Source organism: Pinus tabuliformis, chromosome 4_2, assembly GCF_031772625.1.
Source record: "Pinus tabuliformis cultivar Carrire ecotype Pingquan chromosome 4_2, CPIR1, whole genome shotgun sequence".
Classification (NCBI taxonomy): domain Eukaryota; kingdom Viridiplantae; phylum Streptophyta; class Pinopsida; order Pinales; family Pinaceae; genus Pinus; species Pinus tabuliformis.
Window position 1 is genome coordinate 1,138,185,196 of NC_142304.1, and position 23,044 is coordinate 1,138,208,239.

Genomic DNA, 23,044 nt, shown 5'->3' on the forward strand with positions numbered 1-23,044 from the left:
GTAGTACTGCTCCTTGATGGCATCCCAGAATGAATTCCAAGTGGGTGCGGCCAAAAATAGTGAGCCTGTACTTTCATCCTTATGCTCGCAGTAGGTTTCCCACCAGTCCTTGACGTGGGGGGCTGCTTTGAGAAGAGCGAAAATAATATTTTCCCGAATGGAAAAATCATGAACAGAAAAATAACCTTCTAGTAGATTTAACCATTTATTGATGGCATCTGCGTCTATCTAACCCTCGAATATGGGGATTTCAAAATTAACTTGTACCTTAAACGGTGTGGCATTTCCAGAGTAGCTGTTGGAAGCTGATGCATCGCCGTTGGGTAGCCGCTGAAGGATTTGGGCAAAGTTGTCCATCATCGCGTTCCTTTGTCGCTCAAGGGCTTCTTCGAGCAAGATTTTGATAGGATCTCCTACCCCTTCATCTTTCTTTTCATCTGCCATGGGAGGCCGTTAGGATTTGCGAGGCTGGTCTTGCAAAGGTTCGACCAGTTCAAGCCCTAACTCCTTATATCCCGACCTCGTTGGGGACATGCAAAGAAAAACATAAAAAAAGCAGACCGCTCTGATACCACTGATCCGGATTTAAACAGGAACACAACAAATACAGAGATAACCATATACACAAAGATGCAGTGGAAATAATACTTCATTTCATTAATGTAAAATACTGAAATATTCTTACAAACAGAAATGGAAATAAACCAGCTAGGGCGATGGTGCTTATTTTTTAGAATAGATGTGGTGGCTACATGCCTCTGAACTGTGTTACAATGAAGCTCGAAGGCCTATTTATTGTTGAGAAACAATGGAAAACCATAAACATCCAAAAACCTAACCCTAGAAGATGAAACGCCAAACTGTGGGCCCCGTTTGGGTAAATTGGTACATCAACTTCTCGGGGTCATAACTTTGGCATACGATCTCCATTTGACGCACATAGTATCTCATTAGAAAGATCTATTCGATAACTACAACCTTGGGAAGATAAACATTGATCTATGGAACCATGTTGCTCCCAGTTTTCCCATAAAATGTCGTTTAGGGCCTCAAAATGGCTCCGGGAGTTCAGGACCTGAAAAACTGCTAAAAATAGTAAATTGTGCTACAATTAAGGAAACTGAAAAGCTGAAAGAAACAATGGTGGGGGTCTAGGTGGACTTGGCAGGTAGCCACCAATATTCACCTGGATCACATGGGCACTAGGTCTGCTCCAGATAAGAAAAATATGCCTTGAATATGATTGATCTAGATTAGATAATTATATTATTTTTCATCCATCTTGATGCTTCTGTTGTAGCAACTACAACCACCCTCCAAAATTTTGGCTCGCATGCAAATTTCGGAGCCTACCTTGGATCCTATGATCGATCATCCTTGGTCACTTATTGGTAAGCTGATGATTTCAAGCTCCCCTCCTTGATCCTAAGAGTTGTCCGCGTTCTCATCTTTATGCAACATGTGTCATTTTTGGGCATAGGGGTTGTTGTTTTTCATGCAAAGGGAATGTTGTTTTGCTTCAAGGGAAAGCATGTGCGCATGAGTGGTTGTCATCACATAGACATGTTTCACACTCACTTCACGCACTCTTGTCACGAAGGTTGTTGCATCAAGCAAAGTATGTCTTATGTATTCTGGATGGTCTACGTTGTGTCACTAAGTGTCTGTGTGCGATCATAGTCAAGTCCTATCAATTTTTACATATGTTTCACTGATCTCACACTTATCCATTTTCCCGAGCAACCTAGCCTCATCTAGCTTCTCGGAACTGTGCGCTTTTCTTCTACAACCATCAAGCTTCCTCCCTTGCCTGTTGAAACCCCGTAGTGAGATACCAACTTCTCTTTTATGTTGAAACCCTGTAACCTGTAGAGACACCAACCTCCCTTTCTTGCCGAAAGCACGCAGCCTGTAGAGACCGCAGCCAACACTGCTCTCCAAAAATGCCCAGAGCAGTTAGGCAGTGAGCACTGCTCTGTAGAAGTGTGTAGAGCAGTCCATTTGCACTGCACTCAAAATTTGTACAGAGGTGTCAGGAAGCCAGCACTGCTCTCTAGAAATGCGCAGAGCAGTCTAGTTGTGTTGCACTCGGAAATTGCGCAGAGGTGTCCTCCCACGACCCACATCCCACAACAGTGTCCTGTGCCTCAAAACTGTGTAATGTTGTCCAAGCTGCCTTGTCTGTCTTGCATGCAAAAACTATGCAAACGGGACTCCCAAGGCCTCATTCCAGTAGCAATCACTATCCACTGAAATTGCACAGATTTACCTCTCGGTGACCATAAGAAAAGGTGACATGCTGAAATCGCTTCCAAGGAGTTGAGGAGAAGGACCAAGGAACCAAGTAATGGAAAATATCAGGACTGCATGCAGACTTCGTTGGATGCATGATCACCTTGAGGGTAAGTATGGTGAGTAAAGAATGCCTTTTGAAGTACACCTCTTAGGTGAGTTTGCGGGACTTCTTGTCATTGTCATATCATCCTGTCCTCATTAACATGCATGTGCGCAAACTTGAAAATTCATTTTATGTGTTTCTTCTTGTTTGACCAACTGTCGTCTTTGACATGTTGAATGTTATGTCATGGTTGCAACCTTGTTATGGTGATGTTGAAGGTTGTGTTTGAGTTGTACTCACTATGTAAACATCTATCACACTAACACATGATGTTGTAAGCACTATCGCGCAAGTGTCGTCACAATCGTCTGAATGTCTATCTCAAGTGTCGCACTTGTCACTCGCACCCATCAGTCAGTCACACTGATTGTGTGGTGTCTTGATGGTTCGAGGTGTATTTTTGTCGAGTCATGTTGAGTATATGTTTGCAAGGTCATGCATGCACAAGTTCATTCACTCACACACACAACCATTTTTCCAAAAGTTTGTCAACCGGACCACCCTCCATTAGCTAGACCTCTGTTGAGCTGCACTACATAGTCTCAGCCCTCAGTGATCATGTACTGATGCGCAAAATTGCACAGAGCTTGAGGCTTCCTCCTAGGCAATCTACACTACACAATCCTGGAATCAACCTGACTAACTATCACCCAGAACAGCGCAGAAGTTTCTCAGCAAGCCATCTCAATCTGTGCTGCCCGCAAGCAAATCTATCAAGCTTCCCACTAGTCAACCTAAGAGTTTGACTGGGTAGTGACCCCAAGCTTCACTCCTCCAAAAAAATTGCGCAGAAGTTGCTAGTATGCCCACCTCCACTGACTGAAGAAATTATGCATACATGAAGGACAAGCACTTGGTGCCTGTCGTCCTTGAAATTTGAGCAATTTCTTTAGCCAGTCACCCTGTCAGTCGGCCTGCTACTCCTCCTGAAAATTGTGCATTTTTCATGGGTTGTCTCCCTGCGGCCCAGCATCCAGCTTAACCTAGAAACCGCGCAGGGATGTCCTGCAAGCCAGCCTCCCAGCTCTGCATAGTTTTGGCCAATAAGCTACCGCAACCCACTGCCATCCTCCCCGGAGAATATGCGCATTTTTCACTACCAGTGTCCCCCCGTTGCCTACACCATATCCCTGGAAAAATTGTGCATATTTTCCCTCTAGCCGAGATAGATCCCGCAGACAGCCATTATTGATCCAGACTGCCCATCTCAGCCTCCCAATGACCTCTGCGCAATTTACCTTGACAGTAACCGAAGCCCGAATCCTGGCCTGAAATGTGCTCTACGCAGTTTTAAAGCCTTGTCCTCTCTCCTGGTCACCTGCACCCGAAAACTAAAGATGACGAATCATGGTAGACTAGGATATTTCTGGATTTGATGTCGTCTCATCATGAGTGATTACAGATACAGGTATATGGATGAGATATGGGGCGACGACAAATGAGATGAACAAGGAGCGCATGTTAGGAGACTTGTTCGCGAATGGACAAACACATGAAGCGTACCAAGTAGCAAGCGAAGGAGACACATGTGCATGCATGAACTATCAAGTGAACACCAAGACCATCGAAGACTCTGCACACCTTTCTATGTGGAGGAGAAGCTATGATACACCAAGAGCACACTCATCACTCAGTAGCATTGCAGCTCGACATGAACAGCACCACCAACATGAACATACCAGCACTTTCGTGTCGAGTCATGTCATGAGTCATCTCGACCACATCATTACTGTGGGCCATATTGTTGTAATCAATGTAATATAACGTGGAAGTCTAAGAGATCCACATGTCAAGTTGAAGAGTCATGTAAAGTTGAAGTTTCATGTAAGTCAAACAGTAATGAGGGAAGTCGAACAATCACAAGGGTTAATTTCACCTTGGCTATATATACCACTCATTTTCACATGCAATGGGACTTTTCACCTTGGCTCCTCCCACATAGCCTTGAGAGTCTGTAATCTTTTTCTTTGAGGAGCGAACAGTGGCTCCAACGCCCCGATATTAGGGTAGTGATGTAATGGTGTACAGATGTGTCTTGGAACTTTCGCTTAATTCAAAAGACTGTTAACGAGCCTGCACATTTTCACACATGTATTGTATTCATCTGTAAGAATATTCTTTGGATGCTTTTAATGCATGTTTCTTTAACCTGTATTAAGACAGTTGAACTATTTTGGTTGTTTGAACACATATGTTATTGGAAATGTGTTGTATCAGTTGCTAATGTTGTCTCGCTCATGTGGGCTATCCTACCAGACACTCGATAGATTCATTCTTGTAAACTTGTTATAATGTTTGTCGCACTCGTGTGGACTATTCTACTGGGTGTTGTACATGCTATCTGTTCACCTTGTGTTTGTGACTACCGCATCCGTGAGGACTACTTCGGTGGAAGTTGCGCATGTCTTGATTGTGTTGTGTGCCTTTAGCAAAGTTGGGACTATTCCCTTTCAACCTGAGACTCACTTCCACCCTCTCCCTCTGCGGTGAAAGAAATTTGAAACAAATGGCACTAAGCACTCACCAAGCATGCAAACCTCGTTGTTCGAAGACAAAGTAGAACACTCTCTTGTGCTAACAAGCAAGAGCTAAGGCATATCTTTGAGATAAGTGCAACCGGACCATCATACCAGATGGGACTCCTACAACAAACGATGTGAGGTCTAGTTGAGACTTCATACCAGGGAGATCCCCTGAATGTTAGCGGGTCCAACACCATCAACAACTTCATTGTGGAAAAAGTGGAGGAATCAACTCACAAGACCATGTTTACTGGTAGGTCCCAATTTGGTGAATTGGGGTCTAAAACCTTCCAAAATTAGTTTGAGACATCAAATGATGTTTTTTGGGGGTAAAACTTTTCCATTTAAATGTGGAACCCGCTAGAGATATTTTACACATAGGTACCTTTCCAACAACACAATAATTGCCTCCATTGGAGTCCATATGCAAAAGTTATGCTACCAGAAGTTGACCTTTCTTATTTAACCACCATGATTTGAGAGGATGCAATGCCAACCCCCATTATTCATGAAAAATGGGCTAGCCATGTGATTTTGATGAAGAAGACTCTAGAATATTCAATATTATAACTCTAGCCAACAATTTAACAAGTCAACTTAACCACTAGTAGGCTATAATGTTGTGTTATAACCAAACCACTAGGAGGAAAAGGGGTTTGATTCTATTCGAGTGCATTTTGTTCCATAGATGAGTAAAGTAGTTGAGAGTGGATAGGGAGAGAACAAACATAGAGGGTTTGTGCATTGTAGCATCCCACGAGCCACAAGCCTCACTTCTTTTCACTTGCATCCATTTTCCATTCAAAGAAAGAGAGCAAAGCAGGCTCACCTTCTAGCTAGGTTTTCTCCTTAAAGGGTTTTCTAGGTTATATCTTGTATTAGTTTGTGGTTTGTGAGTTTTATTTCACAGTTCTTTATTTTCTACATAAATAAAATTTGCATGCATATGTAGTAAATAATAACTAACATATCCATAAATCTAAGGAGAAATAAACCCTCACAGTGTAGATTTCAAAATTTCTAATATATTTTAGTGATTTTTTGCGATGTATTGTCCAGTTAAATATCCATAATAGTTTTCAGATCATTGATGTGAGTAGAGTGTCTCATTTATGAAGTGGACCTAAATATAAGAGTGAATTCCTTGATTTTAGAGTGAAGACTCGGGGGAAGGAGTCTTCAAAAAACTTTTGATATAAGGTGTTAGAAATTTCACTAATGAGCTTGTGAATTGCTGCAAATCTACTGAAAAGCTTGATTAGGCTTTAATGACCTTTAGAATGAGTGTGAATGTTAAGAATACTTCTTGGGACAATGTGTGGATGAATATATGAAATGTATCCTTATGTTGGGATAAAAGGTCTTGGAGGTCTTCTCGTATTTATGTTTAAGGGAAATCATGAGAGTGTTTATCTCTTAAGGATTAGGCCTCGTTGATGGGCCCTTTATATGATATTGTATTGGACTTGAGGCCCCATGTTTATCTAATTCATAATAAGTGAGAGGTTTCACTTAGATGGGAAAAATAAAACAAGTGGCTTGTGTCCTCATTTTGACTCCCGGAACCTTCATGGTTAATGGATTTAATTTCATGAGTTTTGGATGCGCTTTTAGGCTAAAGAAGGGTTAGACTCCTTAAAGGAATCTAGGCAAGTAGAATCCCTTTTCTTATTTGGATTTCATTAGTGAATAAGGCAAAAAATAAATTGTTAGGAGGCCTACAAACTCTATGATCTTTTGAGTTTGGTTCCTAGTACTTAGTCCTAGCCCCTGGTCATATGGGCTAGTTATGGTCATGACCGAGGTCTAGAAAAAGGGAGAAAAGGGCTAAGGGGTGGATGCAGGGTTGATGTTGGATGTCGGATATCTATAAATTCAAATATACCAACATCTAGGACTTTGTTTCGTGCTAATTATTATTAGAATGATTGAGATGTCGAATGTTCTAAACATCTAGAAATCCAAGCATTTAAGGTCCCATTTAAATGATTTTGCTTTGTAATCACTGGATGGTGGATGGTCGGATGGGTAGAACCACATAACATTGGAACCTAGCATGTAGGAAACTTGAAAATAGAGTTACACAACCTATATGGGATCCGATAGTTCCTAAAAAGCAAGACTTGCATCCAAAAATAAAAAAACTAGATTCGAATGGAAAGTGAACAAAGCATGTAGCACATACATGGATCCCACGTAATACAAACCCGTAGTATGTGTAGGAAGGGATTTGACCTAGTGTGCCAACATGGCATGTTGATGTATCTTGATGGCTTAACATGTTGACATGGCATGAAGATGTGGCATTTGGTAGTATAGAAATTTGACGCGGACAATTGAGGTGGTAGTAACCGTGGAAGGTGATGTGGAAAAATCTAGATGGTGGATGTCCTTGATATCCAAGAATCCCGATATCCAAGATTTGACTTTTAAAATAAATGTATTTTTGGAAACGTCCAGATAGTGGATATTTTAGATATTTGGGATTCAACTTTTCAAATATATGGGTTTTTGGAAACAAAAGAATAACAGGTGTTTTGGATATTTAGAATCCATCATTTTAAATAAATGATTTTTCGAAAACATTCTGATAGCATATGTTTCTAATATTCAAGATTTGGATTTCCAAATAAATTTTTTTTGGGAAACATTTGGGTAATGGATGTTTGGATATAAAGATATTGGACTTGTCAACCAAATCCTTTCCAAGATCCAGATGTTGGATGATCTAGACATTTGGAGACTCAAGAAAATATGGAATTAGCTACAAGGAAAGGATATAATACTAACCTAGATCTAGATAACTTGGCAATTGAATGTCTAGGGTGAGAATGTGGCGGGTTGTTGTGGTGACACATGGGTATAAGTCTACCATGTGTTAGTTGTATGGTTGTTGATGTGAAAAAAAAGGTAAATATTCTTAGGGCCATAACTTTGTATCAAGATATCAAAATGAGGTGAAATTTATATCATCGAAAATCTCTCGATGAGCAAAAGACAATGGTCACCTCAAAAAAGAGTTAAAACATGGCTAAAAGAAGAGGAAATTTAGATACCCCACCTTCGTAAAGTGACCTTGGGGGTTGGTCATGTGTACCCCATACCCTTAGAGAGGCTTAGAGGGGATTGGGTATGGAGTGGTATTAGAGTTTTGTTTATACACTAGGCCTCAAGGACCAAAGACACCCCACAAAGATGGATTTGTAGCAAGATAGTGAGCTTGCAAATTATGTCTAGAAACAATAATACTACGTACATTGACATTGTATAGAGGGGTTATGTTGCTTGGATTGGAGTAACTATGTAAAAGAAAGATTTCTCTCTAAGAAAAGAGAGTCATGTGTGCAAAATGTGCATCAAAGAAGGTTGTTTTAAGGACTATGGACCCTTATGAATAATGTTGATCTAGAAATCAACAAAATTTTATTAAAAATGAAAAGTGTAGTGAATACACTTGCATGCATTATGTATGCATATGGATATGTTACTGTTGTGGCCCGCAACAACCCCCCTTTTTATTTAGTATTAGTAATAACACTAAATAAAAGAGGACCCTTCTAAAATAAAAAGCTAGCACTTAGAATTCCCTTTTAATAAAACACACTACCATAAACTTAGGAAAAACATTCGCAAACACAAAGTCTTAAGTATTATGAAAAGTATCAAATAAAATCATTCTCTTAATGATGAACATCGCATCACAAAAGGGTAACGGAGGGCATCATATATAAAGAAACTGTCGGAATTGCGAAAACGCGATGATGCGAGATCGCGAGCCACACAGATTCATCGCATATCGCAGATCCCATATATCGCAGCGCCACCTAAGATAAAACGTCCCGATATTGTGAAATGCGATAAAGCATCTCGCAAATCGCATCTTGCAGTCGCATAATGAAGCAAATAATTGTTAACGAAAAAGGATTAGCGATATTGCGATTTGTGATATTGCGATCTACGATATTGTGAAGCAAATCGCAAAATCGCTTTATCGCAGATCAAAAGGGCTCACAGTTCGATGAAATATTTCTCGTCATCTGATACTGAGTTATGGGCATTAATGTCAACTTAGTGGTTTATTGATGGTTATTTATGAGAAATGATTTAGATCTGAGCAAAAGGGTTATTTCATGCAGGGTGATATATTAGATGTGATTTGAAATTAAGAGCTTTCCCGTCACCTTATTATTTACCATCATTCATTATCTTTCTTATTGTGTCTTAGTTCTCTACTTGTGAACTTACAGGAGTGGTACGCAGAACAATACACAGAGCAGTGTGCAGAATGTGATGGGGAAGAAAGGAAAAGCTTCAGTATCTGAAAAAACAGAGATGACTCCATTATTCACAGACACCACCTATACCAGAGAAGCAAGGATATCTACTTGGGAAGGCATGTATAGTCTGCTGGAGGAAGAAAACCCGAGAGTCATGGAGGTTACAACTACGACAGATGAACGCGGGTCATCTGAAGCATCACTTACAGAGCTTGCATGCTCATTCCTGCACCGTATCGCAGCAAGGCCAAAAATACTTCCCTATACAGATATGGTCAAATGGGTGATAGACCATGCTGAGATAACAGACAGGCAATTCAAGACGCGGAACCAGGAAGTTATAGGGTCATTTACCCCACAGAATTTAAGACGCATGTATCATTTGCCAGAGCCGCAGGCTAGCTATAACAAACAGTTCGTGGAGAAATTCGCCAAGGAGAATGAAGATTTGGCGGAATGCACCAAAAGTTGGTCAGTGAAGGAAGAGTCATTAAAGAAGGACAAAAATGGTATGTATAACACTGGTTCCCTCTCTTCTCCATATTGTTTCGCTGCTGCAATGTTATGTAGGCTATTCGGAAAACCTGATATCAATAAGTTTTCATCCGAGTGGCTACCCCTACTAGATGCGGCCACCAACACCACTATAATGGACTGGGCCCAAATATTGTTTGATAACTTAGCCTCTGCTATTTGGAATTATCAGAGTAAAAGGAGTTTTTCTCAGAGGATTTATCCTCCCTTCTTTTTAGCTACTTATGTCATGGATGCTATCTGTTTTGTTTCTAAATTTCCTCTCATGGGTTGGAAACGGACGATACAGAATCCCTTACCCATTCAAGTCTACCATAAGGAACTGTGGGATTCTAAGTTCACCCCATATTTTTATAAAATATGCCATGGAGTTATGCTACCCATTCACAAGATGTTGTATAATACATATGCCCCAAGATTTTCTCTTGAAGCTGAAATTGATATTCTCCCTGTGGGAAGATGGTTCGGAGAAGAAGTTTTCACTTATATCAGAGATTTCGAAAGCATTGCCTCTCCTCATATACTTCCCTTGTATGTTCTTGACAAATTGATGGCCCGGGAAATAGCCTACCAAACCTGTGGGGTTGGGGGAATGAGCAGAGAACTTAAGGACAAGAAAAAGGCAATCTAGCCGCAATTCCCTGTGGTCTGTGGAGCTTTTGCATTGTTTGATTTAGGTCACGCTTTCAAGGAAGTAGACAACATGTTGAGTCTATGATTGCCTAAGTTTCCAGGGAGACAGTTTGATCCCTTTGATGTAATAAATAATTTTACCATGACAGTTAAAATAAAGGTGTTTACTAGGAAGATGATCTCTTCGACGACGTTTTCTAGCAGAAGAGCACACTTAGAGACATCTTACACATGGCCCAACAGAATTCCAAGAGTTTAAACTCTACAGAGAACAAAGATTAACAAATTGCGTGTGAGGGAACCCACTCCCAGCATTAGCATGAGTGGAAGCTCGGGGCAAGACAAGTCTAAATCTAAGTCTGAAAGAGAATCGCCAGAAAGGTCTAGACGGTCAAAGAGTGATCACAACAAGAGTGAAGGATCAGTCAGGGATACTGCCCAATCCAAGGAGAATCCTGAGCAGCAAGTGTTGTTGCCAAAACAGGTGGAAATTCCCACTCCCCTCATCCAGCCAACAAAGCCATTAAGAACAGAGCTGGAGAAAGAATGGGAAAACTTTAATGAATTGATCAACACGGAGGAGAAAAATGTAGAGACACCAAAGAATCCAACACAGACAACCACAGAAATGGTGATTGAAACAGTTGTCAATGCTCCAGAAACTGAGCACATTCCCATAGCTCCGTCATCTGAAATTATACTAAAGATGGAGGAAATCCCTCCTCTATATGTGTTTTACAGTCTGTAGCACAAAGTTGTGGTCAAGAGATAGAGAAAGAAGCAAAAAATAGACAACATGCTCTCACCTGAAGCAGAGCCGCTGGATGTCCTTTGGCAAGACCCTACCACTGATCCGACAGAGAACCTGACTAGATTATCCCAAATCGCAGGATCTTATGCTTCTGCTACTATTGACAAAGCATCCGAAGTTCAGCTATTACTTAAAGATAAAGAGGATAAAATCCTATTTTTTCAGCAATAGTTACCGCAGGCCAACGTTAATCGGGAAGCAAAAGAAAACTTGGTAAAGTTACAACGAGACTTCCAGCAAATGCAGTTGGGTTATCAAAGTAGTCTGGCCGAAAAAGAATAGCAGTTGCAAGCCACGTTAGAAATGCACAAAGATGACGCTAAAGTCGTAGAATTTGTCACAGAAGCCCTTGCCCTAAATGATCAACTCTTGAAACAACAGGAAACACTTTGCCAAAGAATATCGCAATGGAACTCTCATTGCGAAATGAGTGACAAAATCACAGGTCAAGTCGTAGATTTGCGACTTGATTATGATTTAATTTATAAGAAAGTTTTTGACTATTTGAATTGGCAGGAATCAGAGGAAGGCAAGAAAGCAGGGTTGCCCAAGATCAATGAATCCCACAAAGAAATGTTGTTTAATAAATGGGATACACAGATCAAAAAATCAAAACAAGCAGTGGAAGAAGTAGCGACAACAGCGAGCAATATCACTGACTGTATCAATGAAAATCTGCATAGAGCCAACCTAATATCGGAAATCACTCCAGGATTTCTCCCAAAACTGCAGCAACTGCAAACGAGTTGGAGACAGAAAGCTGAAGAAAAGGAAAAGTCAATCAAAAAGTTAACTAAGTTAAAATGGGACACTTACTGGCAATATTTGGTGAAACCACACAATCAGTGTATGACTCTGAAGTGCCTTACAAATTCCACTGAGAAGATAGCGCCAACGCTTGCTGATTCCATTTTCATAGGACAATTAAAATCGGAGGTCGGCCAACCGACACTCCTAAAGCCGATGCTGGATGCTTGCGACTTAAGAGAACAGATGCATAGTTGATTGTTAGATACAGTTTCAGTTTAATTTCATTTTTTTTTTGCTTTAGATGAGGATGGTCATTTAAACCTCCTCCTATATTTTTGTAATAACTATTTTTAGTCTTTAGTTAGTAGTATTTAAGCCCCTCTCATGTATTTAGAAAGGGGTCCATAAATTTATCAAAAACAATTCTTCAGAACATGCACATTTGCCCCGCTAAGGAGGGTTTGATAAATGAATGGAACGAGATTTATTTATATCTGTGTTTAATGTCTGCTACTGAAATGCACTTCTGTACTCTTAGTAGATATTGAATTATGAGAAGATAAATTTATATTGCTGAAGCTCATGAGTAGGACTTATTATCAATGGTACTTTTATCTCTTAATGATTTCTGCTTATGTGTCAAGTGATATGTTATTTTCAGTTGTTTATATATGAAGGCTTGAATGTTCATTATCATTTTTGCACTTTTGTATGGTTGTAACTATTCTTTTTGTGCTGAGTGTATGAATAACTAACGCAGGTCTACCCTGCATAAACCCAGAATTCCGTTTGTGATAGTGGGTCCGACTGGGGATAATGGGACCAGTTTCCCAATTTGTTTGTGATGATGCTAAGGGATGATGTTTTCCTTCCTAAAAGTTTCTAAATGGAATGCTTTTAGTCTAAATCTAATCTAACACATGCAATTTTATTCTAATGAACGAAAACATCTAATTTTAAAAACTATCCCAGGATTAACTCTTCACTTATGCGATCTAAAATAGTTTCCAACAGCAATTGGAATAAAGTTTATTCAATTGCTACGAGAAAAGAATCCATTAAAAGTAAATTGTTTTGTATAACAAATTAGCCGAAACAATTATGATATGCATATCGCATAATAAGTTAAAGTGGAATACTTGGTTGGGATAGCAAAAAAGTGGGAAAATTTTGTCATCCTATCCACCACCACATAGATGCAATCACACCCTTGGACAACAGGTAGACCTGTAATGAAATCCATAGAGATGCTCTCCCACTTCCTCTTTGGAGTAGGGAGAGGTTGGAGTAACCCGACTGAATGTGTGTGCTCCCCCTTATTCCTTTGACAGGTACTGCACTCCTACACATGCCTCAAGACCTCCCCTTTGAGACCCCTCCAAGTGAATTACTCCTTAATGGTCTAATAAGTTTTTAGGAACCCCTGATGTCCTACCAAAGGTGAATCATGGGTTGCGTGTATAATCTATCTTCTCCCAAAGTTGCAACCTTAGTACCAAGTAAATCTTTTCCTTATAATATATCCTCATCCATCACTCAATACATGTCATCCCCAAATGAACCATCCAAGATATTGCATGCCTGTTGATTTTTGGAATACTCCACCAAACGTTGCACCCTCCAATTCTGGGTGTTGTCCCATTAGAGAAATTTTAAAGTCTAAAACGAGCCTTGTAAGGAAAATTATAAAACAATCGTGGAAATAATAAAATAATATTCGATTACATCTTCAAATTTTAGATGGAAAAATGAAAAAACTACTTTTTCAAATCATATTTTCAACTATCTACAGTTTTACTAAAATTTCGAGCAAGAGCACTTGTTGAATGAAAAAATTAACTCCTCATCCAATGAGTACCCATGTTGCATATCTTCGATGGACTTTGCTACAAGCAAACGAGAAATACACGAAAAACATGATTGTAATCATGTTTTTTCATGTATTTCTCATTCTTCATGTAGCGTGGTCCATCAAAAGTATGCAACATGGGTACTCACTAGATGATGAATTAAATTTCGCATGCAACGAGTGCTCCCACTTGAAATTTGAGTAAAACTATAAGGAAATAAGTTGAAAATATGAATTGAAAAATAGTTTTTTGTTTTTTGTTTTTTGTTTTTTGTTTTTTGTTTTTTGTTTTTTTGTTTTGTTTTTTGTTTTTTTTTTCTAATATTTTTATTTTTTTAATCCAAAAATGGTGAATCATCTCTCCATGGTTGACATCATAATCTTGAATCCTATTGGTTCTTTAAATTTTATTTTGGTTGTACATTTTTGTTTTGAGAACCATTTTTTACCTTAAAATTTCTCTAATGATGAGAGAGAGTGTCGCGGGTCTCCTTGATACTGCCTCTGCCACCACATTATGCTTCCCCTTGACATACTCAATCTCAAAAGCATATGTTTGTATCTTACTGACCCACTTTTGTTGCCTCTTGTTAAAAACCTGCTCCAAGAAGAATCAAAGATTGTTGTGATAAATCTTCACTTTGAACATGTTCCCCACTAGATACTACTGGAACTTGGCCAAAGTGTGCCAGATGACCAACATCTCCTTATCATATATAGTTTATAGCCTCTCATATTCTTGTAGTTTCCAAATCTCAAAGGTTGTAGGATGTCCTCCTTGCATCAACACGACCTCAAAGCACACACCAAAGGAATCACACTCCAAAACAAAGGGATGTGAAAAATTAGGCAGCGCCAACACGGGTCAGCTACTCATCAATCCCTTGAGGCACTCAAAGGCATCTTGCACCACATCTGTCCACTCAAAATCCCCTTTCTTTGTCAGTTCTGTGAGGAGTGTTGCGAACTTTAAAAAACTATTTACAAACTACATGTAGTAGGTGCATATCCCTAAGAAACCCCGCAACTCCATCATGTTCTTGGGCGTAGTCCAATCCAGAATGGCCCTGATTTTCTCTTGATGCACATACACTCTATCCTCTCCAATCACATGGCCCAAATACAACATCTCATTTAGGCCAAACTCACACTTAGACATCTTGGCATACAATTGTTGCTCCTTTAAGATGCACAACACCTCCTCTAAGTGTTGTAGGTTCTCTTCCCAAGTCTTATTGTATATCAAGATGTCATCAAAGAACACCAAAACACATCTGCGCAACTACTTGTGAAACACATGGTTCATGCAAGAATAGAAAGTAGTTGGAGCATTGGTCAACCCAAAGGGCATAACTAGGAACTAAAGTGTTCGTAGTGGAACTTGAATGTTTTCTTCAAGATTTCATGCTCCCTCACTCGAATTTGATTATACCTAAAGCGCAAATCTATTTTAGAAAAGTATTTGGCTCCCCTAATCTCATCCATCAACTCATCAATGCACAGAATGGGGCATTGGTTCTTCAACGTCCTCTTGTTCAAGGCCCTGTAAACTATGCACATACGTAGAGTCCCATCCTTCTTCTTCGTGAACACCACTGAAAAAGTTAAGGGATTGGAACTCGACCTGATGTGGCCCAAAGCTAATTGCTCCTGTATGGCTCTCTCAATCTCACCTCGATAAGCCTTGGGATGTCTATAGGGAGTAGTATTGACTGTGTGTACCCCCTCCTCCAACTCAATCGTGTGCTCAAATGCCCGATCTGGTGCACGGCCTAGAGGAATGTTTCCAAGTACTGCCTAGTGCCTCTCCAACAATGAGAAAATATTTGGGTGTGGTTTTCATGTCTCCCTATCTCTGTAATCCTTAGATCCATTGCCCATGCTATGTCCCCATGCCTCAAGTCTACCTCCATCTAGTTCGTTGATACGTTTGTGGTGGATAAGTGTGCATGCCTCTCAACACAACCAACTTCCCATATGGCCCCATAAAATCCATCTCCAACACTTTGTAATCTATATTGACACGCCCAAGAGAATACAACCACTAGACACCCATCACCACGTTGGTGTATGGCACATTCACTACAAAGAAGTGGTCTATCACTGAATAGTTCCCCATGGTCAAGGTCATCCTAGGGACATATCGAGTACACTACGTCGTCTATTTTCTTGAAACTAGCACTGAAAAACCCTCAAAAGTTTGCATGGGTATCACTCTCCTCTCCACCAACTGTGCATCAATAAAGTTGTGGGTAGCCCCACTGTCTACTAACACAGACACACGTTGTCCATGTACTATGCATCTGATCCTCAGTGTCACATATCTCAGAACCCCCATGAGTGAAGCAGTTACCCCACTTGAAACTTGTGTCTCCTCCTGCGCCCTTAGGATCACCCTCTCCTCCAACAACATCGTGCTCTAAATCCTCCTCCAGCTTACTATCCGAGAAGACCTCTATATAATGGGCTTTTCCCTTAGTACATCTTTCCCGAGGCCATGGCTCCTGACAGGTGAAGCAAAGCTTCCTCCTCCTAAGGTCCCTCTTGGTCTCGTCATCACGATGGCCCCTTCTTGCAATCTCTCTCTGTGGAGGTCTGGTGTCTCTACCTCTTTAAGGAAAGGTGGTTCTAGGAGATGTTGGTGCTCTGGTCTTAGGGATTGCATCTAACATGTCTCTAGTTTAGGTGAAAGCATCTGGAAAAGATATGAGCTTATAAACCCTCACCCATCCACGCAAGGGTTCTAACAACCCTCAATAAATATCTTGATCAACCTGAACTCTGAGATTTCAGAAATCATCACAACCAATCTCTAGAACTCTACAATATACGCTTCAACACTATCTGTCTGTCTCAAGTTGGCTAACTCCCGAAAGTGTAAATTTGGGTACTTTCTGTCAAACCTCTCAATAAGTCTTCTCGAGAACTCTATGTAGGAAGTGATGGTGGCATGTCCCAGCATAACCAACTAGTGGTACCACCACTCTTTTGCATCCCCATCCAGGTTCAAGGTGGAAAACTTGATCATGTTTGTCTCTCGCATGGGGTTCAGTTGGAGGTAAGTGTCTAGTTTTTTCATCCATGACCTCGTCGAACTCCTAGCTGACCCATCAAAATTTCAAAGTGTGATCTTCCCTGGCAACTTTTGTTCATCCTAGTTCTAGTTCTGTTGGCCCCCTCTATATGGTGATCTAGCTCCTGATCTATGCTTCTCCTTCAAATGGAAAAAATCCCCAAATGATAGAGCCCTCCTAATCCTGGGGTCCAACGCATCATAGTCATCTATCCCATCTACAAAATATCTCATAAAATCTGCAAAGATATCCATCTCTCCCTCCCTCTCAGGTTCATCCAAAAATTGAGGCATGGTAGGATGGCTAGACTAGCCATATGCATGGGTGTTGTTCTACTGGGTTGTGTGTGCATGTGCGTGGCTTCCTTCTCCTGTCTGGGAACCACCTTCTCCATTGTTGGATTTGACCTTGTTGGTTCTGCAATTGCATTCCCACCAACATGTCCATCATGGCCCTGTTCTATCTTACCAACTCCTTTAGAGCCTGTCCTTGACCACCCTGTCTAGGCTATTCATTGTTCTCCTCTTTCTCCATGTATTCTCAATCCCAAACTTCATGATCTCTAACATGCTCAAGCTCAGTGTCCAAACAAGGGTTAGAATTCTCCCCTCTACCTCGACCTCTTTTGCCTCAACCTCTACCTCTGTGAAATACTACTCCAATGGATCAGAGCAACATCCCCTGTCCCTGTGCCCATAACTAGCCAAGATAATGCTCTGATACCATTGTAATATTCCAACTAGGAAAATAATAGTGAGTATCAGGACATGAACTAAGCTACAACAATTAAAATTGTAACCACACATGCAAAATTAGTACACCAGAGAAATAGGGCGAAAGAGCTAGGACATTTTATTAATATTGGAAGTTGAGTACATCAAATAATAGGAAAGATAGAACTCGAGCTTGCTATTGAGAGCTATGCAGAACCCAGGTGGATATATGATGACCCAAGTGTTGGATATGGCTCTCACAAAAACTGCGCACTACCCATAAAATTATGCAACTGTTGCTGAAATAGAAATGGAGTTTTTTTTTCCAGAAGAAAAAGCAGTATAGATTATATTAAGTCAATATAAAGAGCTACAATTGGAAACATATGAAAGGGACTTGAGTGGATATCAAGTCAAAATAGAGATGGATCATGTAAATAGGATGTCATATAGCACATATCTCAGAGTATGATGGATACAGAAAAGGAAAACATATGATACTAGATGGGCTGGGGATGTACATATACTTAGACATTAAGTCAAAATAGAGGGAACAAAAACATTTTAAGACAGATGTATTAGGCCTGTAAGCCTGAGATAGCTTCAAAGCTAGTGCAGATACATTGCAAAATGGCAGAGAAGGGGGTCTTGGAATCTCTAAAGATTTTATGGTTCCGCCATTTCCAAGCATACCATATCATGATAACAAGAAGGGGACGCCTTGTCGCGCATTGAGAGCACCACCAATGGAAGGCTGCATGAACAGAATCAAAGACATTGTGAGGGAAATAAAAAAAAATGGCAAGATCATACCAGATTTTCTGTGAAGAGTTGCACTGAAAGAACATGTGTAAGTTTGTCTCTTCTTCAGACTCGCACATCGAGCATCTGCTGGGGCCATGCCAGCTCCTTTTCCTAAGATTGTCCCAAGAAAGATTTCGGTTGTTAAAAACCAGCCAGGCAAAAAGGATCATTCTAGGAGGGCAACCTGTTTTCCAAAAAACAACCGGGAAGATTGGAGGAGAGTTCAAAGCCTTTGAGCAAATGAAGGCAGAGTAAATATCTTTTACTCTAGGAGCCGCCGAACTGTTGGAAAAGGACCAAGATAGATGGTCGGAAGTGCCTCCACGAATAATCCCGCTGTCCTGTAATGCGACTGTGATCAGATTCCAAGTGGAGTGGAGTTCAACCGGCAGTCCAATGACGTTTGCATCCTTCCACGTGGGGGAGAGGCCATTCCAATCTAAGATGAGTTTGTCCCACGTGAAGATACCCATTCTGTGCAAGACGAATAAAAGATCTTCTGGGAAGGAAAAATTGCGACTACAAGCAATAGGATCGAGGCCAATAAAGATCCTGTTTCCGGAGTGAATCCTCCATCTTAATTTTGACAGGAAGAAATTTTCTATTTTCCTGAAGCTTAGCCAGATAGCCGATCTAGATTTGATACCAATTGCTTCGTTTCTATACCAGAATTCAAGGCATTTACCTTTCATGTATTTCTGTCTGATAGTCTCGCTCCATGGACCATCCCCGTAGATCCCTCGCCAGAGTGATTTGCAAAGGGAAATAGAACTGGAGTTTCTACGCTCAAGACTGCTCAGAAAATTATGTGAAAATGACTCTGACCTCCTCTCACCAAACCTACAAAAACCCAAAAAAGTTTTGGACTATTTGCAGCTGACCCATTGAAATACCTCACAAATCTTCTACAAGAATCCCCTTCGGAAATTCCTTATTCCTCCAGCTCCTTACTCCAATCTCCTCTTCCTTCAACCCTTGCGCAGTCACAGTGCAATGGCCTATGTGCACTGCTAGGATGGAATAAATTCAGCCTAGAAGACTACCTCAATCTCATCCCCGCAAAATGCCATCAAACTCTAGCATCAATAAGGGAAAATTTCTCTACAAAGATCTGAATCCTCCAAGCCACTATCGCTACTACATATGATGCTCCATGAATTCCTTCTGCGTTGAAGAATTGCACAGAGTTGCAATGAAGTTCAAGGGAAGCCCTAAATTGGACTCCCAAATTACCTCACTAGGGAGACACTCAAATTTCTCCGAAATGAGGGTGGAATTTCTGCTTGTAATTCCTGTGCTAAACAACGCTTCCCTTCCTGTGCTCAACATCTCCAAGAGAGTTCGATTCCAAAGATAAGATAGACAAAAGATGCCAAATGAGAGCCTCCAAGTCTTATTCATAATTGTTGTTCCTCTCTCTTAGTGGACCCCATTCTCCACTAGCTTGCACCTCCTTTTTCTCTCTCCTCCTCCACAAGTGCAAATTTCCTTGAGGAGTTTGAATTGCCTCCGTGTGCCCCCCACATTCGATTAAGGCTAAGATTTTTCCCTTTTTCTCTTAAGTCCCAAAGTAAAAAATGCCTCCAAGCTAAAATTGTCAAAATTGTGTTATTCCTAACTGATTTAAGAAATTGGGGATATCACATATGGTGTTCAATAATAACCTTTTGAGAAGGTAAGTTGCTAAGAGTTGTGCACCAAGTGTCTCACCAAACATTTTTGGTGCATGTGTTATGCTTTTTGTGGAGAATTTGAAGGGATCTCAAGACTATAGAAGTTACTCTTAACAATTTCTTGCATTCTTTGGTATGGCTTCTTATAAAATATGGTCATTTTATTTTAGTTCGTCCCTACTAAGTGATTATATGCTTTGTCATATGCAAAGAGCCTCATGTGCTATTCCTGATTGATTTAGGAAATTGGGGATATCACATATGGTGTTCAATAATAACCTTTTGAGAAGGTAAGTTGCTAAGAGTTGTGCACCAAGTGTCTCACCAAACATTTCTGGTGCATGTGTTATGCTTTTTGTGGAGAATTTGAAGGGATCTCAAGACTATAGAAGTTACTCTTAACAATTTCTTGCATTCTTTGGTATGGCTTCTTATAAAATATGGTCATTTTATTTTAGTTCGTCCCTACCAAGTGATTATATACTTTGTCATATGCAAAGAGCCTCATGGTTTTTGTTTTGTGCGGTTTTTTTATTTTGAAGACATACGAGAAGCAAGATATCATGTGGAATATTCCTTGAAGAGAGTAGGAAGAAGCCAAAAGAAATGCAGAGCATGCAAAGGTAGGAACCAAATATTTACAAGAGATATAATTGTCCTAATAATTACAGATTCCTCCTTTTTAGAAGTTGGTTATATAAACACATTCTATAAAAGGATATATTTCTTTGTCTGATAAAGTTTTGAATCCATGGAGTTATAAAGGTGGGATTGGATATGGTCGCCATCAATCCCCATATTATGGTCAAACATTGAAAAATCACCATATTGATTACATTATTAATGCATAAATCCTCTTGAACCATATGCTATTTTGAATAATTATTCTCGGGATCTATCAGGTTGTTGGGTTGAGACATTACTTTTGTTTTGCAGAATGATCTCATTCGTGTTTTCGTTTTTTCTTTCGTTCTTGTTCTCATGACCGCTTAGTTTCTCCAAGGAGGTGCTTTTCAATGTAGAGTTTAATTAATAGAAGTTAGTTGTTCCTGTATTGCATTTGGCATAGCATTTACCAAATTCATAGAGATAAATTTACTATGGATTTATTTTTCTGCTTAAGAAATTATTTCCGATGGTTTGTTATTGTTTTGCTAGTCATGCAGGTTATATGCTCCACGTGAGAGGAGGTGTCACGATGACTCTTGTTCCTACTTGTCTGTATCTAGGTCTCCCAATCCAAGGCAATCTTCAAGATCCCATTCATATTCAAGAAGTAAGTCTCCATCTTATAGTAGGTCCTACTCTCAGTGATTAGATAAGAATGGAAGATATGCCACTTCCTCTTGGAGATATCAAGAGTGATCAAGGTAATATGCTTTTGGTGTTGTGTCATCTGATATTCAAATGGTTCACCTGTGTTTCTTGTGTTAACGTTGATATTGAAAGTTATATTGAATTTCTAGATTGTTCGATTCTTGTGAGTGTTGAAGATCTTGTTAATTGATAAGTACTCAAAATGGGACCCTGTGAATAAGTGGATAGTCGGGGTACGGTTGTCCACTCCAATCAAAGGGGTGAAGGTGTCAACACTGTTACTTTTTGGATTTCTATTTGGGACAGGAAGGGATCCTAGACGAAGTGATGGCTTGGGTGCTTGCTCTTACGCCTTTGCATTACTTTTCATGTTTTTTGTGAAATCTCTAAAGTATAACTTCATTTCTTCACAAATGTTGGCTGGTTTTACAAAATAACGCAAACGTATGTGTTGAAGTTTCTAAGTTTACTTAATTTAGAAACCCTTCATGCACTTTTTCTAATTTATTCCTACCTACTTGTTGATTTTCCTTTAACAAGTTATTTACAAAGTAAATACTGAAAATAAACACCAATGCATGGTCAACATATTACAGATCATCAACTAAAAGAAGCAAGAACAAACACACCACATGACACCATTATTTTTGGACCAATGTCCCTGGAAAATCCCAATGCAGGAAAACCGGTACAGTTATCTGAGGGTTTTCTTATTAAGCAATATCAGACTATAATCTAGATGTCATAACTAGCCTACCCAACAGAGAATTTCCTTAGTAGCTATACCTCATAGTTTGAGAGAAATCTCCTCGCTGAAACCCCGGAAAACCCTTCCAGCAACTCCTCATCACAAAACTGCTCATGCAACCCCAGTGTTTACCCAATCTGGACTGCATCAGCCCCTCTCTGTCTCACATTAGCCCTGCGTCAGCCTTTCTTGGTCTGCGTCAGCCTTAGGAGGCCCTGCATCAGCTCTAGGAGCCTCTGCATTAGTTACGCTGGCCCCTCTGGCGCTCCTCGTAGCACTTGGTTGCCTTTGTGTGGCCTTGCGTGAGCCCTTGCTGGCTCTGCGTCACCCTCCTTGGCTATTGCACTGCTCTCCCGGCACAATCTTTGCCTTCTCTATTCCTCTGTACTCAATGCCCCTCAGCTGCTCTCCTGATCACTGATTCTATCTCTCTTAGCAAACCCCGCTCTAGAGAATAGAATCACTGATCATCTGGTGTGATTTCCAAATGACCTGCAAGCATCCTCTTATACTTTTCCTGTTGACGATTCAACATCGAGATTGAGTCCCTAATCAACGGCTAAGATTAGATCTAGCTTGATCCATGTCTTTTGGACCATTCTAACACAGATTCATATTAATACACATTAATACTTTATTTTCCCTAAGTTTAGACTTAGGGACCCCATTAAAAATATTAATTATTTTAATATCTCCTAATCTGTTTAGAATCTGCCCAAACCCTTTCTAAGTATTGGAGATCTCATGTGCCCCAACCTCTCCACCAATTTCGTGGCTAGAGCATATCCGATGCTACCCCAAATCAACACTCCCTCTTCATGAGGATTATGCTCTAGCAATACTCCTCACTAAGTATTACTTTGATCATCCGACATCGGTACCTATGCTGATGTTAGGCCTTCCTACCCAACATTCTCTGCACTGTTGCCTCCTGTACAGTT